This window comes from Eretmochelys imbricata, chromosome 8, assembly GCF_965152235.1.
Source record: "Eretmochelys imbricata isolate rEreImb1 chromosome 8, rEreImb1.hap1, whole genome shotgun sequence".
In the NCBI taxonomy this organism is placed as follows: Eukaryota; Metazoa; Chordata; order Testudines; family Cheloniidae; genus Eretmochelys; species Eretmochelys imbricata.
The window spans coordinates 56,177,467-56,196,002 of NC_135579.1; the positions used below are offsets into that span (position 1 = coordinate 56,177,467).

At 41.4% G+C, this 18,536-nt stretch overlaps 1 protein-coding gene and 1 pseudogene across 1 annotated transcript in view; one reads left to right on the forward strand and one right to left on the reverse strand.

Annotated features, from left to right (window-relative positions):
• Window positions 1-18,536, forward strand: part of SWT1 (SWT1 RNA endoribonuclease homolog) — a 157,409-nt gene that overhangs the window by 114,644 nt on the left and 24,229 nt on the right. The gene's annotated exons all lie outside the window — the stretch shown is intronic.
• LOC144269134 (large ribosomal subunit protein uL30 pseudogene) lies at window positions 1,516-2,071 on the reverse strand (annotated as a pseudogene).

Consider the following 18,536-nt stretch of genomic DNA (forward strand, 5'->3'; position numbering starts at 1 on the left):
GGCGTACCATGGATTTATATAGCGGCAATATGATATTTTCTGTCTTATTATCTATCCCTGTCGTGATGATTCCCAACATTCTGTTTGCTTTTTTGACTGCCACTGCACATTGAGTGGATGATTTCAGAGAACTATCCACAGTGACTCCAAGATCTCTTTCTTGAGTGGTAACAGCTAATTTAGACCCCATCATTGTATATGTATAGTTAGGATTATGTTTTCCAATGTGCATTACTTTGCATTTATCAACATTAAATTTCATCTGCCATTTTGTTGCCCAGTCACCCAGTTTTGTGAGATTTTTTTGTAGCTCTTTGCAGTCTGCCTGGGACTCAACTATCTGGAGTAGTTTTGTATCATCTGCAAATGTTGCCACCTCACTGTTTACCCCTTTCTCCAGATCATTTATGAATATGTTCAATAGGACTGGGCCCAGTACAGATCCCTGGGGGACACCACTATTTACCTTTCTCCATTCTGAAAACTGACCATTTATTCCTACCCTTTGTTTCCTATCTTTTAACCAGTTACCTATCCATGAGAGAACTTTCCCTCTTATCCCATGACTGCTTATTTTGCTTAAGAGCCTTTGGTGAGGGACCTTGTCAGAAGCTTTCTGAAAATCTAAATACACTATATATCCACTGGATCTCCTTTGCCCGCATGCTTGTTGACCTCCTCAAAGAATTCTAGTAGATGGGTGAGGCATGATTTCCCTTTACAAAAACCATGTTGACTATTTTCTCAACAAATTATGTTCATCTATATGTCTGACAATTTTGTTCTTTATGATAGTTTCCACCAATTTACCCAGTACTGAAGTGAGGCTTACTGGCCTGTAGTTGCCAGGGTCACCTTTGGAGCCCTTTTAAAAAATTGGCATCACATTAGCTATCCTCCAGTCTTTGGTATGGAAGCTGATTTAAATGATAGGTTACAGATGACAGTTAGTAGTCCTGCAGTTTCACATTTGAGTTCCGTCAGAACTCTTGGGTGAATACCATCAGGTCCTGGAGTCTTATTACTGTTTAGTTTATCAATTTGTTCTAAAACCTCCTCTAATGACACCTCAATTTGGGACAGTTCCTCAGATCTGTCACCCAGAAAGAATGGCTCAGGCTTGGGAATCTCCCTCACATCCTCAACAGTGAAGACCAATGCAAAGAAGTCATTTAGTTTTCCTCCAATGGCCTTATCGTCTTTGAGTGCTCCTTTAGCATCTCGGTCGTCCAGTGGCCCCACTGGTTGTTTAGCAGGCTTTCTGCTTCTGATGTATTTAAAAAAAAATTTGCTATTACTTTTGGAGTCTTTGGCTAGCTGTTCTTCAAATTCTTTTTTGGTCTTTCTAATTATATTTTTACACTTAATTTGCTAGAGTTTATGCTCTTTTCTATTTTCCTCATTAGGATTTATCTTCCACTTTTTAAAGGATGCCTTTTTGCCTCTCACTGCTTCTTTTACTTTGTTGTTTAACTACCGGGGCTCTTTACACACTATACATTTTTAAACAGTGATTTATTTTGAAAACTTTTCAGATTTCTCAAGACACCGCTGAATCAGAGAATTGTCAGTCAGAGCAATGCGCTGCCTGTTGATCTTGGCGTAACAACACTTGTAGATCATCATGCACAGATTTCAGATTGGGGTAGCCCCATGCAACGTAGGGTTCAACAATCCGCAGCATGTTAATTGAAGCCTTGTTGAGTTTTACAAATGTGCCATTGAAAATCTGATGCAGGCGAAGGAGCAGCAATACCTTACGGACCTTCGGGTTAACTCCATTGATACCTCTGATCTTGATCACAAAGGCCAGTTTTGGTTCAGCAGGTACATAGTAATTGCCAGCTTTGCGTGCCATTCGGGCCATACGAATCTCACGTCTATACATTTGCCAGTACTCCTTATGATAGGCCTGAGCTCTTGCATAGATGAGTTTTCTTTGCACTTTATGAAGCGTCTTTTGAACCACTAGCTTCTTCAGACACTTGGCCATTATTTCAGCAAAAGCCTTTCGCTTTTTAAAAAGGCTTTCTGGAACAGATGGCACCTTCTTTCCTTCTATGCCCACCATGATTCCCACTGGAAGAGCAGCAGGGTCAAGAGACTCCAGTGGTAGCCAGGTATACTCCAGATTCCAGGGCCTGGAGCAACTTCAGTTCCCTAGAAGTCCTCTGATGATGGTAGGTTGTACTGAACTTTGTAGTTTATCAGGCACAGAACACACTGTCTACAACGTAGGTGATTTCTGTGTTAATATTGGTGGGTCTAAGACACATTAGCTTTTAATGACCGGCACCTCTGCTTGTCATTAAAGATTCCGTGACACTCTTTTCCAAGAGTCTCCTGCCTAAATTCTATTTCAGGTATTTACATTCTGGCCACTCAATTCCCCCTGCAATTTCAGAAAAGCACCTGTTTCACAATCCGAAGCACCATAGGTATAAACTGGACTTTGTTTCCTGGAAAAGACTATAATATATTGATTTTTCTAGCTCTTTAAAAGAGCAGAAATTACTGGTGCTTCTGAGAGGCATTATACCAAGAACTTTGGAGACTGAAATCCACAAGATAGGTAACTGCAGTGCAAGTTTTGTCATGCTGCCTCATCAGTGGGCCTCAACTCTAACTGAGGGACCACTATTAGGAGTGGAAGAGGTACATTCTCTCTCTAATGCCATTTAGTCCTTTACCTCTCAAATGAAGATACCAACAATTTGCCATGGTGGAGGCTTGTGATATGGAAACTGCTCTACTGAGGGGACCTACTCATTTCACATAGTTCACTAATAGCAATCATGAAGTGACTGTTAGGACTAACTTAGAACCTAACTAGACATGGAAGGCACCGTATCCAATTACTAAGCAACCAGCTCCATCCCATCCACATCTCACTTTATTGTTCTCTTTCCAAATGACAAATCAAGTTATTTGGAGACAGGCTGAGTTATATTTTTAAAATTTTAGATGGCGTGGCTTGCATTGCTTTCCTGAAGAATTAACATCTTGGACCAAATCCATCCCTGAAGTAACTGCATTGACTTTGATGGAGTTTTATCAGGAATAAATATGGCCCATTGTCATCACAAAGATTACAGCTTTTTCCAGATCATGAGTCAAGCACACAAGTTCTCTCTCTTTAAAATATATATTTTAAAAGAGCAAGTGGAAAGTTAAAGTATTTTTCCTGTTAAACACTAGTGAGAGAAAAACAGAAATAGAAGGTTTGCCCAGGAAACTGCAATTGGCCGAGTTGAATTTTCCAGACTAAGAAGGGTATGTCAAATTGTTTTAAACTCCAAAACCTACACTTTGATTGCTGAACAAAGAAAAAATATTCGGGTTGGCTAAATGGAGGCATTAAAGGTGACTCATTGTCAAGCCTGCATGGTGAGCTGTAATTTATTCTTGATAGCACTAGTTAGGATTTCTACCATTCTGGAGGTAAGTTAAAGACTGCTAGTTTAAATTAATGGTGGTGTAACATCATTGACTTCAATAGAGTTACACTAGGGCTGCATTCGACTCACTGGCCTTGTCTAGACTTGTTTTTCCCATTACAATATTCCACTGGTGCACCTCCTATGGGTGCTAGCAATGGTGGAAGGATTAATTCTGACTGGCAGGTGATGTTATTGTAACAAACATGCTGAGCGGAGTTAGGCAACAAAGTTGTTAAAATACTCGTGGCTCGTTTACTTCACATTCTCACCATTAGTAACACAGGTGGAAGTGAACTAATGGTAGCAACAGTGGGGAAATATCAGGAAAAGAAGTCTAGGCTAGATGCTCAGAGGCAGAGGGGAAGGTGGGCAGGGAGTGTGGACAAACAGGAGTGACTCTTGAAGAATGACAGTTACTGATAAGTAACTTCTTTCTTCTTCAAGGGCCTCTGTACATTTCCACTTATGGGAGATTAGGAAGCAGTGCACAACCTGTTCTTTGCCATGGTCACTGAGGCCTTAATAGGTGTTGCTGGTTTGTTTTCAGATTCTTTTGATTTAGCTGGTGCTGGTGGTGCCAGATAAAGAATTCACTCCCAGTATAAGGTAGAAGAGATTCCAATCTCAGGGGTATGCAGCACTGAGGCTTAAACGGTAGAACGCATCTTGAATCCTGTGTCAGAGTACAGTACCTTAGTATGGAGGCTGGTCTCAGTACCCTTAATGGACCTCCTGGAGCATCGGAGTGTAGGAATTGATAAGCCAGCTGAGCCTGGAACCTCATGTGTCTCCTTTCTGTTGTGGGGAACAAAGGCATGGCAAACTACACACTGGGCTACTGAATGAGTCTTGCCCAGACATAGAAGGCCTTGTCCATGGATCTTGGACTGCCCCATGTGGCATACTTCTTGAAACCCTTTTGGGGCTCAGGGCCTGGTGAGGAATCAAAGGATCCTGGAACAAAAGAAGGTTTACCACTCTAAACTATTTGCAAGAAAATACTAAGTTAGTAGAAGGAAAAAATCTAGCTTGAGGGTGGAAGAGGCAACTTCAGTTCAACCTCTGCAGTGGTGATAAGGAACTGAGACAGTTAGGGGTGTTCTCTCTTATAAAGAACAGAGCAATGATACCACGCTTGTGTGAAATCTCATACACAGCTGTGCTTTTCAAGGCAGTTCCACAACTTGATACCAAGGGCACCTTATCCCACAAGAGGGAATGCACAAAGGCCCCCTAAGAAGAACTGCATGTTGACTTCAGTGGAATTCACAGCTGCTGTGAAACTGAAAACAGAATTTGAACTAAGGAGCCTATTTGAGAAGGTGATGGAAGTGGTACAGTTAGTGAAGGAATACCATCATAGAATCATAGAATATCAGGGTTGGAAGGGACCTCAGGAGGTCATCTAGTCCAACCCCCTGCTCAAAAGCAGGACCCATCCCCAATTAAATCATCCCAGCCAGGGCTTTGTCAAGCCTGACCTTAAAAACTTCTAAGGAAGGAGATTCCACCACCTCCCTAGGCAACGCATTCCAGTTTTTCACCACCCTCCTAGTGAAAAAGTTTTTCCTAATATCCAACCTAAACCTCCACCACTGCAACTTGAGACCATTACTCCTTGTCCTGTCCTCTTCCACCACTGAGAATAGTCTAGAACCATCCTCTCTGGAACTACCTCTCAGGTAGTTGAAAGCAGCTATCAAATCCCCCCTCATTCTTCTCTTCCGCAGACTAAACAATCCCAGTTCCCTCAGCCTCTCCTCATAACTCATGTGTTCCAGACCCCTAATCATTTTTGTTGCCCTTCGCTGGACTCTCTCCAATGTACCCACATCCTTCTTGTAGTGTGGGGCCCAAAACTGGACACAGTACTCCAGATGAGGCCTCACCAATGTCGAATAGATGGGGACGATCACGTCCCTCGATGTGCTCGCTATGCCCCTACTTATACATCAGTATACCATCAGTATTATCTTTGCTCTACTCTGGTCTGAAACTACTGGGCCCAGATTCTGGCCCACATTGTGTCACCTATACACCAGTGCAAATTAGCCACAAAGCAGACATAGCTGGCTACCCAAATTCTGTAGAGATTTCCCCCCTCCCCTCTTTAATCTTTCAGGTATTGTGGTGTTAGTTATAACAATAACAGTGAAAGATATTCAGACAGAGGTATGATATTAAATGTTATGGTGTCCTTTTGTATTTGTGTAGTTAAATGTTCAGAAATTACACTTAAACATGTCAGAATCCCTGATGGCTAATAATATTGGCTCAATTATGTGCTACATAAATTCCTATGGCCATAGAAAAAAAGGGAGGATCTAGTGATCAGAGCACATGACTAGCTATGTACTTTTATGGTGCCCCATCACCATATTGTCTGAGTGTCTCCAAGTATTTATGGATTCATAGATTAAAGTGGTACATTTTACATTTGAGGAAGCTGAGACTCAGCATGATTGTGATTTTTGCCTATGGTCACACAGGAAGTCTGTGGCAGAGCTGGGAAATTAATCCGTTTCCTTAGTTACAGTCCAGAGCCTCAGCTCCAAGGCTATTCTTCTCTTCCTTTTGAGAGCCAAGAACTTCTGACCTCTTCTCATAGAGCTAACTCTGTGGCTGCAGGAAAGTCACTATACTGCCTTGCATGGCTTCCCATATGCAAATTGGGCATACATTTACTAATCTACCTCAAAAGAGCATTGTGAGGATTAATTAGTTAATGTTTATAAAGCACTTTGAAGATTAAAAACTTTAAGTGCTAGGTATTGTTTGGGAAAGGTATTTCCATTAGTTCAATTTACATTTGCATAATCACAGGACCTGGATAACTAAAATTAGCACACGTTTGTATTCATTGTCTGAAAGGCTTTCATTCTGCTTTATGATTTGTGGAAACAGTATGGATACTTTTGATTGTCATGTTCAAATTCAAGTGCAAATCAGCGCACAACTAATTTTGAATCTTTTAATGACTCAAACCTCCAAATCCTATTACAGATTCATGCATTTCACACACTTACATAAACTTCAATGAGTGAGCAATATTTAGTAAAGAGCTGTGACAGACACATGAAGACACAAAGGCTGACGCACCCGCATACATGAAAAATCTCCCTATACAATTTAATTCAAAGCTTTTCTCTTCTGCGTTTGAAGTCTGACAGAAAGCTAGTGAGAATGCTAGAAGAAACGGATGCAATTTTTTTATGATGGTTTTTGTTTTGTTTTTTGTCTGTAAAACTGGAAGCCTTGCAAATCATAAACAAATATTTTGATCTGTTAGGAGGTCTGAGTTAAATTAAGTGAAGTCTCCTACCCCAACAGTATACACCCTTTTTTTCAACATGGTAAAAATTTCCATCCAGGGTTTGGGGGAGGAGAGGATGCAGGAATACAGGACACAGCATTTAAAATGGGAATCTCTCTCCCCCTCTTTAAATAAAGGAAGTAAACACTGACTCACAGGAAGATTTAAACCACCATGGAAAAAGACATCCTGAAAGGATAAAAATAAATTCATTTGAAATCTTTAAGCCGATGTATACTGTGTTAAAGTGAAAATATTTTCATTTTATTCCAGGAAAAATGGCTACAGTACATATCCTTGCATTCCACACTGCGTTTCAAGGGGAAAAAATAGGATAGGTAATGTGACATCCTAACTTTCAAACATTTGTAATCATGTTCTGCTAGACATTTTCATGCAATGAAATTTCATTACCCTTTCCAGACTGGCTGCATAAGCTTGACAAAGAGAGGCGGTGTGTCCAGTGATTTCAGCAAGGGCATGAGATTCAGTACTCCTGGGTTCTGTTATTGATTTACCTTTGGGCAAGTCCTTTAGGGCCAAATTTCCAAAGGTATTTTGGCACCTAACGATGTAGTAAGTGCTTAGTGGGATTTTCAAAAAGTGGTTACTAAGCAGGTTAGGTGCCTAAATCCCATGGAATGTAAGCACTTGTAAAAAGCCCACTAGGCATTTATCAGCATCTTTAGGTGCCCAAATACTTTTGAAAATCCGGCCTTTTAAACTCTGTATGTCTCAGTTTTCTCTTCTCTAAAATGGGAATAATAATCATACTGTTTGTTGACCCTTTTCTCAAATGGGGAAAGCTTCCAGGGCTTTGCAGGTCAGTTCCAATTGGAAGAGAAATAGGTGATGCCATGTCATGTAATTTCTTAGTGTTATTTATTTACAAAATTTACACAAATCCTGATTACTTGAACAGAGGGGGTCAAACTGCACATGGATAACCCCCTCTTACAGAAACTTTGGCTAAGTCCCTGCCTTTTCCCTAATGGTAAGTGTAAACTACAATTACAAGGAGTGGTTTCAGAGTAACAGCCGTGTTAGTCTGTATTCGCAAAAAGAAAAGGAGTACTTGTGGCACCTTAGAGACTAACCAATTTATTTGAGCATGAGCTTTCGTGAGCTACAGCTCACTTCATCGGCGAAGTGAGCTGTAGCTCACGAAAGCTCATGCTCAAATAAATTGGTTAGTCTCTAAGGTGCCACAAGTACTCCTTTTCTAATTACAAGGAGTGTTTGTGGCTCGAGTAGATGTTCCTGGAGCAATAAAGCCACAGTAGTGGGTTCTTCAGTGTGGGGATTGTACAAGTCCACCCTGAACCCTGGGAAATTACTCACAGGGCTAGCCTGTGCTGCACCTGTCTGAGCTCACTTTAAATTTAGCTAGCTTAGTTCCTGGGAATAGTGAAGCTGCAGCAGCACATGATCCAATACACGCACGCAACCCCTGCACCTGCTGCCCTGTGGAGAGCCTTTGGAGGGTTTGTTCACATACATCAGAATGCAAGATTGGCCCGATTAGCAGCATTATCATATAGACTTTGTGTTTAGCCAGGCAACCTGGTAGCTCCAGGTCATAGCAAAGCAGACCACTTCCTGGCCACTGGTGGAATGGGAGTTGGTCCATCCCCTCCCATTGGCAGGAATACCAGCATCAGCCTCTTACAGTTTTGTTTGTAAAACGTCTCTCTAATATTGTGTGGGACAGGGTGGGTGAGGTAATATCTTTTATTGGACCAACTTCTGTTGGTGAAAGAGACAAGCTTTTGAGCTTACACAGAGCTGCTTCTTCTACAATATTAGCTACCAGACAATATAGGCTAATTTGGCTACAAAATTTAAATTCCATCCCTTCTCACACATTGATGCTGCACTTTGGGGCAAGCAGTGCTCATTAGTTAGTTAGATCATGGGAGAGCAGAGTTCCTTCAGAGAGAGAGACTTGGCACAGGGACTTGGCTGACCTGGCAGTTAGAGTGGTTAATGTTTTTGGTAGAAAGAGACTTCAGACAAATTTGAGAAGACTTTTTAGAAATCTTTTATTAATTTCTCGTGGGTGGAGACAAAGATGTCACTCTCCTTTTCCCTCTCTGTCCCCCTTCCTTCCTTTCTTTCCCTCCCTTTCTAGACCTTTAGTTTTTTGTTAATTTTTTCTCCCTTTATTTCTGGGGAAAAAGTAAATAAAAATATAAATTTAAAAATTGCAGGATTGGGACCATAAGATACTAACTAAAAGGCAGCTGCATTGGTTCTTGCAACACTGGTGACAGAAAAAACAGAGGATGCTGTTTGTTAAACGGACGAGCAAAAGCTGTCAGGGAAAGATTTTATGTTTGAGCCTCTAAAATGGCTAAAACGTGTTAACAATTACTTTAAAATATGCAGCCAACGTTCCATTAAAACAAAAGATGGTTGAAAACATTTAGAAAGTGTAAACTTAAAGTGATCTTTTAATTTGTGTTAAGATTAAAGTGACACTTTGTATGTTTAGTATTCTTTTAGTATGGGATTTTAAACCTCACACTCTTAACATTTTGACACTGGAGGCCGCCTCTTTTGTCACAAACACAGAGAGGTATAAGATCTTGTACCACTACTTTCTGATAATACACAGATGGTGAGAAACAGAAAATCTTATAAAGCTTTTTTTGTAAATCAGATTGGCAGGATCTCTCTGGCAGTGGCACCAGTGTCCTATACAGGATACTCTCTGCAGAGTGGATTACTGACAGGAACTGAGAACAGATGCCTGTGACAGCCAGACTCAGTGTGGTAGGCAAAAGTTGAAGGGAGACAGTCTCCTTCATAAGAGTACATTCTTCAGGGCAAAGGCTAAAAATCACATAGGCTTTTGTGCTATTATTCCTTCTGCCACCAACTCATCCTAGACCAGGGGTGCCCAACATATGGCCCATGGGCCATACACAGCCCACCAGAGCATTTCATGAGGCCTGCAGCCTGCTTCAACACAATATACTAATGGCCAATTCATTAGTGTTTTGTCATCATGTTTACATCATTTTAGTTTACACATGTAAATAGATTGTTTCTATGTACAGTATTGTCTATCTAAATACATACGAAACAAACTGAACTTAAAATATAAATCAGTGCAAGTGGCTAAATCTGTTTGGCCCACACAAGGTCGTGCTTATGTAACACTGACAGACCTCGGTCACTGATGGGCAGGATCGAACTGGGGACCTCAGGAGTTTAGTGCGTGAGCTAAAAGCCAACTGGCTGTTAGCTAAGGCTGTAGAACAGACTCATTTAACTCTCTCTCTAAGTGGTCTTGGTGCCACTAGATGGGACAGAACACCACACCCAGAAGCTCCTATGTAACAAAGTTGGGCACCAGTGTCCTAGACACCAGTGTCCTAGTAGTACAGGCTGGGCCATATCCTACGTATTTTACATGACTATCCCAGTGAAGTCAAGGGGACTACTCCTGGACTAGATTCTGATAACCTTTAATCTGAATGATTACACTATTATGCAAGTAATTCCAGTGAAATCAATGGGCCTACTTAGGTGCTTTGCTAGATTGGGTCAGAATGCTCAGTACATTGTAGGATTGAGCCTATGGTGCCTTTCACCTGACATGCCATAAAAAGAGCTTCTGAGCCCTGCATCCCTTCTGAGAGCTAGACAAATATTATCAGTCTCATTTTATGGATGTTGAAGTGGCAGCACACATGTTAAATGACTTGGCAAGCAAGTCATTTCCAGAGCTGGGAAGAGAGAACCTTGTGAATGTTTACACTCAATCCCCTGCTCTAATCTCTAGATCACACCCCCAACATAAAATGATATGTTTATTATGTATCTGCAAAATAAAAAATAAAATAAAATAAACTCTAAAAACCAAGAATGTACAATTAGTTTCTTTGAATTGCAAAAGGAACCATGGTCTTAGGTACATTATATGCTAGAAGAGTAAATATTCAAAACTTTGCCCATTTGTAAGCCTGAGTTTCTTGATGTCCAAAACGGCTGAACAATTGGCAAGCACAATACTGTGTTGTCTAGTGGCTCAATTGTATCGGCAAGATACTGTATATGCACAGTCAGTTACATATTTAAGTGGGTCAAGGTGGGGTTGTTTTTGTGGTTTGGCCATTTACCAGACTTCCATTGTGGAGCTACGGAAAGTGGAATTTGTTTAATTTTATACCAAATATATGGAAAAAATTTACTCGAAGAAGCTCCCCTTGTTAAATTCTGCCTCCAAATGCATAAGTATGCAATGGGAGTGAGGGGGCTCTGAGCCTTCTCTTATACATAATGTGAGAGCAGTCACAACACAGCCTAGATAGAGTTTGTGAAATGCTTGAAGCTGAAAAGCACTGTAAAAATGACATTATTCCTGTATTATAATGGGCTCTGCATGTACATTCCTCAAGAGGATAACATACTCCCTTGCTCATGTTCCTTTCATCTCCATACAAATGTTTTTCATTTCTTTACAGTCCATCAATAGGGGTAGCAATTTAATTGTTTCTTCTCTGGTGAGTTAATTTTGTTTGACATTAACATCTTTTCTCTAGGTGTGTGGGTGGGGAAGAGGTATTTAGTTCAGTAATATCTGAGTACTAAATTTTTATTTTCAAGTGAAAATAGGTGGCACAGACATAATGATGCATTAAAGTAGGGACATAGTTTTTTAATTCTTATGAGTAGTGTCCTCTGGAAAGGAATAACTCACTTATTTGCCAGTACTGGGTTTTAATCAACTCTGTTGTGGTTTAGACAGTTACCAGTTTTTTGTCTGAAAGAGTTTCATAGGAATAGATTTAGAAACAATGCATACAATCACTTTTATAAACTGCAATGATCACCTTCCTGTCACATCATTTTCAGTCAACAAAGTTTATGAAATGGGAGGGCCTGAGCCCTGGAGTGGAAAATCGGAAATCTCATAGTCTAATCCTAACTCTGACACTGTCTCCCTTTGTGGCCTTTGGCAAATCATTTAGGGCCACATTCGCCAGTCAACTAACAGCATTAAGTGGCTAGAGCTAGCTGGTGGAGAGTTCCTGTTGCAGAGAGGCACACCAGGGCTTTGTGCCAGATGCTCCTTATCCCAGAATAAGGGGAAGAAGTGTAGCATAGGTGGAGCAAACCCCCACCCCCCCAATCACAGCAGACTCCATGCTGCTCTAGCTTTTGCTGGGACCAGGCTCCCAAAGATCAGGGAGCCACAATTAGCTCCTTGCTGCTGCCACTCTCCACTACATGCAAGGCATACTAAGATGTAGCAGATCATTAGGACCTTAGCACTATTTCTCAATTGTCTCATGTACGAAATGGGGTAATGATATTTTTAATAGGGATGCATTCGAGCATAATTGTATAGTGCTTTGCAAATGAGGAACACTTTATACCGTAAGGGCTCAAACCAAAGCCTGTGACTCTGACTTCGTTGGGTTATATAGATCAGGCCGTAAATACTCAGTTTTATTGGGACTGAAAATTCTGTGAAAATTATTATCTGCTTCACTGCTGCTCAACATGCTAGATATGTTGGGCAGATTGCATCTGTGTTGACCCAGGTATCAAGTGTGTCGCGATATTTTGTATTAAGATTTAAAGGAAAAGTTAGAACAAATATGTTTACTTAGTGTAACTCAAGTCACAAGGTAATGTTTCTTTCTTTTCTTTCTCTTTTAGTTAATAGTCCTGAGGAATTGCTCTGCAGGGCAGTGGGTGGCCAATACACTTTTTCCACTTGCAGAGGCAGATCAAATTTAGTCACCAATAAAACTTACAGTAAGCCTTATAACCCAACTGTGGATTTGGCAACTTCATTTTCTTTCCTGTTAGCTAACACTCAGATGTTCCTGTTTTTAAACATGATTTCCCCAAAAGTCCAGATTTCTGAGTAAATGGACTGCTCTTTTATGTGTGCATATGAGACTACTTTAAGCTTTAACAGACTTCACTGTTCATGATTATTAGTCATATTTTAAGCCATAGCCTACAGTAAAGTCATAATTGAGTAAGTGAACATGGTTACAGTGTAGTTGTCCCATGTGCAGTGGGCACCATCGCCTAACTGTGTCTCCTTTACTGGGTTAATACCTTTGACAAGGAATTGACATAGGAATTTGAGACAAGAATGCCAGTTCTGGCGGTGGTTTTTGGGATGGGGAACTGGAGTGAGATAATACTCATTTCATGTGCACCAAATGTAACAACTTCACTCTGGCCTGCACTGTACATAGACTGGCAGCCTGGATGATTTCATAGCTCATTACTGTTAGCCTGAAGTATCCAGTCACATGATGGCAGATAGAATGGTCCAAGATTCTCAGCTGATGCACTGGACTCCTCCCTGGAGGCTCCAGAGAACCAGTGGGAGTGGGAAGCAGGCACTGCTCTCTTCTCCAATGCATTGTATCCAGACCACACAAAAAAAAAAGGCTTATGGATCTCTGTGGAAGTTGCTAGGGTTTCTCAGGGAACTCTGTATTTCTAGATGCCATAGTGTTTATAGACCTTCAAGTCTATAGCACTTCCATTAAAGAAAAACAGGCCATCTTCATATGTTAGTGATTGATGATGATGCATTGGACAAGGTTAAAAATATGCTCTCACTCATTTGCACAGTAGCTTAAAGAGTTCCACCAGGAACATCCTTATGCAAAGAATGTATCAGGTTCATAGGTAAAGAAGGTGCTAAGAAAACAAAGTTAAAGGAGTGGCACAACTGATATAAAAGATTAAAAAAATGCAAATAAGAAGGAAGAACATGAGAAATACTAAACTAAACTCAGGAAGTTGTTTACAAATGCAATAAAATCCCTGTTGTCCAAGAAAAGCACACAAAACAAAAGAGCTAACACATTACCTGAATTAGGTAATGTCCATCATGTGTATGTATCACTTAAATAAAAATCTCAGGCCTGATTCTGAGAACACTTACGTTGTTGTAAAACTTATGCAACTCCACTTACTTTGTCCTGCTTTGAGCAGAGGATTGGACTAGTTGACCTCCTGAGGTCTCTTTCAACCCTAATATTCTATCACTTCAGTAGAATTACTTCATATTTTAGAAGACAATCAGGTATAAATCAGAAGCCCTGTTTATCTAAAGAAATTCCGTGTCCTCTATTCCAGAAGTCCTCAACCAGGGGTCTGGAGCCGTGTGTGTGTGTGTGTGTGTGTACATACACAAGCAGGTTTTAGGGCATCTGCTGACCAGAGCTGGTGTTAGACTTATTGGGGCCCAGGTCAGAAAGCTGAAGCCCTGTCACACAGGGCTGAAGCCCACAGCCCCAAGCCCTGCCATCCAGGGCTGAAGCCGAAGCCTAAGCAACTTAGCTTCACGGAGTCCCCTGTGTGTGGGGCTCTGGCCAGTTGCCCTGCTTGTTACCCCCTAACGCCAGCCCTGGCTTTTATATGCAGAAAAACAGTTGTGGCATAGGTGGGCCATCGAGTTTTTAGAGCATGTTGGGGAGAGTGAGGGGCTCTGAAAGTAAAAGATTGAGAACCCTCTTCCATTCAATAAACAGAGTCCTACTCTTTTGTGGTATGATCCGGTTCCAAGCGAGGTCAGTGAAATAGATCCCACTTATTTCAATAGGAATAGGATCAGGCCTTTACTGCATAAACAAAACTAAACTGCAAATCAAAATATATTCTTTGCAAAAGTCCCAGAGTGCTTTATGTTTTGAGGTTGTTTAAAAGCTGCAGCCAACATAAAACTTTTTTTTTTTCTTTGAAAACTAACCAGGCCTCAGCTAGACTAACCAGTGACTAGGCCTCAGCTAGACTGTGCTTACTGGGAGGAGAGGCAGAGGCAAACCAATAAAATGGAGATAAACTTTATAAAGGGGAACAAAAACAGAAATTTGGCAGGAATAAAAAATAATAAAATAATATAAAGAAACATCAAATACTGGCTTAGAAAAATAATAAACTGAAAATTACCATCACTATAAAAGGCGTCTTTTCAAAAACACATTGTGTCACCCTAAGAGGGAATCAGCTCTTCTTTTCTCAGGCTGCAAAGGCCAGCTTCACCCTTTCTGTCCCACCTTCACTTTTCTCCAATTTGCGAGGCTCCTTTGCTTTGATACTGTGATGATGGCAACCCTTTCCAGCAGGTCAACCTGAGAATGACAGCTCCTCACCCGGACGGCTACACCTGTTCCCAGGCACCCAAACTATATTCCCTCTGTCAGCATCCCAACAGTCACCCCCACGGGTCTTATGCTCTGTGCCCCTTGCGGCTGGGCTCTTTGCACACTGTCCTTCACATTCCAGCTTCCTCAACAAATTCCCTTTTTATCTCAGGCAGTCTCTTTTCACCTCCTCCTTCTCTACCTACTTTCCAATTGCCCCTTATTAGGCACATTCCCGAGCTTGAGCTGCCCTTTTGTTGGCTGTCTGTCTTTTTCCTCAGGACAGCATTCTATAGTGGTGCCCCACAGTTGCAGCAGGTGCTAGTGTCAGGGCCAGGATCATTACACTTTTCATATTTTCATAGATTAAGTTGGAAATGGATTTCACACTGAGGGAGCCGGTTTCAGAGTTATTTCTGGAACATTTAAAAAAGTTGAATGCACAACATGGGAGATAGTTAAAAGCCAGTTACAAATATTGGGTGGACTATAACAACAAGACTTTACAAACAGCTCTTTAAAATCAATTTGAAGTGTTATCTGTAAATAGCAAGTGAATATTTTCTAAATGTACTTGCATTAGATAATTCAAGTTCTAACACTGTCTGCATATCTACTCGGTATCCTGGATGGCGTCAGAATCAGTGAAGCAAAAATAATTAATTGGAGATGCTCAAAACCAAGAAATCCCTGGAGCAAGTTAAGGTTTATCCAAGTGTTAAAGGAGGACTTGGTAGATTCTGCATCACTGTGGGGGGTGATGACAATTATTCAGGACACTAAATTTAAAAATGTTTGTTTCCAAGGAACTAAGAGTGTATAAACATTTGAAAGTACCACTAGCCTCCTGGGACCAACCTATTGATTACAAACTGCAAATTTAACTAGTGCGTAGGGATGAAAAATTAGAAGACTGAATACACAAAAATATTTTCTGAAAGAAGACGACTAGCTCAAAAGGATTTTTTAAAAGAGATTCGCAAAAAGAAAAGGAGTACTTGTGGCACCTTAGAGACTAACCAATTTATTTGAGCATGAGCTTTCGTGAGCTACAGCTCACTTCATCAGATGCATACCGTGGAAACTGCAGCAGACTTTATATATACACAGAGAATATGAAACAATACCTCCTCCCACCCCACTGTCCTGCTGGTAATAGCTTATCTAAAGTAATCATCAGGTTAGGCCATTTCCAGCACAAATCCAGGTTTTCTCACCCTCCACCCCCCCACACAAATTCACTCTCCTGCTGGTGATAGCCCATCCAAAGTGACAACTCTTTACACAATGTGCATGATAATCAAGTTAGGCCATTTCCTGCACAAATCCAGGTTCTCTCACTCCCTCACCCCCCTCCAAAAACCCACCCCCATACACACACAAACTCACTCTCCTGCTGGTAATAGCTCATCCAAACTGACCACTCTCCAAGTTTAAATCCAAGTTAAACCAGAACATCTGGGGGGGGGGGGGAAGGAAATAGGCTACCTTGCATAATGACTTAGCCACTCCCAGTCTCTATTTAAGCCTAAATTAATAGTATCCAATTTGCAAATGAATTCCAATTCAGCAGTTTCTCACTGGAGTCTGGATTTGAAGTTTTTTTGTTTTAAGATAGCGACCTTCATGTCTGTGATTGCGTGACCAGAGAGATTGAAGTGTTCTCCGACTGGTTTATGAATGTTATAATTCTTGACATCTGATTTGTGTCCATTTATTCTTTTACGTAGAGACTGTCCAGTTTGACCAATGTACATGGCAGAGGGGCATTGCTGGCACATGATGGCATAAATCACATTGGTGGATGTGCAGGTGAACGAGCCTCTGATAGTGTGGCTGATGTTATTAGGCCCTGTGATGGTGTCCCCTGAATAGATATGTGGGCACAATTGGCAACGGGCTTTGTTGCAAGGATAAGTTCCTGGGTTAGTGGTTCTGTTGTGTGGTATGTGGTTGTTGGTGAGTATTTGCTTCAGGTTGCAGGGCTGTCTGTAGGCAAGGACTGGCCTGTCTCCCAAGATTTGTGAGAGTGTTGGGTCATCCTTTAGGATAGGTTGTAGATCCTTAATAATGCGTTGGAGGGGTTTTAGTTGGGGGCTGAAGATGACGGCTAGTGGCGTTCTGTTATTTTCTTTGTTAGGCCTGTCCTGTAGTAGGTAACTTCTGGGAACTCTTCTGGCTCTATCAATCTGTTTCTTTACTTCCGCAGGTGGGTATTGTAGTTGTAAGAAAGCTTGACAGAGATCTTGTAGGTGTTTGTCTCTGTCTGAGGGGTTGGAGCAAATGCGGTTGTATCGCAGAGCTTGGCTGTAGACGATGGATCGTGTGGTGTGGTCAGGATGAAAGCTGGAGGCATGCAGGTAGGAATAGCGGTCAGTAGGTTTCCGGTATAGGGTGGTGTTTATGTGACCATTGTTTATTAGCACTGTAGTGTCCAGGAAGTGGATCTCTTGTGTGGACTGGACCAGGCTGAGGTTGGTGGTGGGATGGAAATTGTTGAAATCATGGTGGAATTCCTCAAGGGCTTCTTTTCCATGGGTCCAGATGATGAAGATGTCATCAATATAGCGCAAGTAGAGTAGGGGCTTTAGGGGATGAGAGCTGAGGAAGCGTTGTTCTAAATCAGCCATAAAAATGTTGGCATAGTTTGGATGAGCTATTACCAGCAGGAGAGTGAGTTTGTGTGTGTATGGGGGTGGGTTTTTGGAGGGGGGTGAGGGAGTGAGAGAACCTGGATTTGTGCAGGAAATGGCCTAACTTGATTATCATGCACATTGTGTAAAGAGTTGTCACTTTGGATGGGCTATCACCAGCAGGAGAGTGAATTTGTGTGGGGGGGTGGAGGGTGAGAAAACCTGCATTTGTGCTGGAAATGGCCTAACCTGATGATTACTTTAGATAAGCTATTACCAGCAGGACAGTGGGGTGGAGGAGGTATTGTTTCATATTCTCTGTGTATATATAAAGTCTGCTGCAGTTTCCACGGTATGCATCTGATGAAGTGAGCTGTAGCTCACGAAAGCTCATGCTCAAATAAATTGGTTAGTCTCTAAGGTGCCACAAGTACTCCTTTTCTTTTTGCGAATACAGACTAACACGGCTGTTACTCTGAAACCTGTCATTAAAAGAGATTGTAACTGGCCCAAATCCCCGGTTGAAATAAATCATTGTAGCTTTGTTGACATCAATGAAGTGACGTAGACTAGCTGAGGATCTCACCGTCTTACTAGAGGGCAGCCCTCCAATCTAAATTATAGAATGAGATCTCACAGCATGGTCTGTACTCGTTGTAGACCAGACCTGCTTTTCATCTATAGATATATTTTCTTGTGGCAGAGATTTATTGGGATATAAAGTGAAATAACTGAATTAGAGAGAGAGCAGCATTTGGATCTTCACAGTAGGTAGGCTGACAGGTAGCCCATGAAATTTCATGTTCATTAATACAGAATAATAAAGGGTTCTAAAATATTTAGTGCACTCCACTTAAAAAACAAATGGAGGAAGACCTGAAAGGGCCAGATGCCAGAGTGGATATTGGATTCTAACCTAGAGTGGAGATTACAGAGGTTAAGGCCCAGTATTTTAGCCATGCTGAAGCTGCTTTACACTGGTAGACCAGTGTGCACCTGGTGGATCCAGGTAGCAAAATAT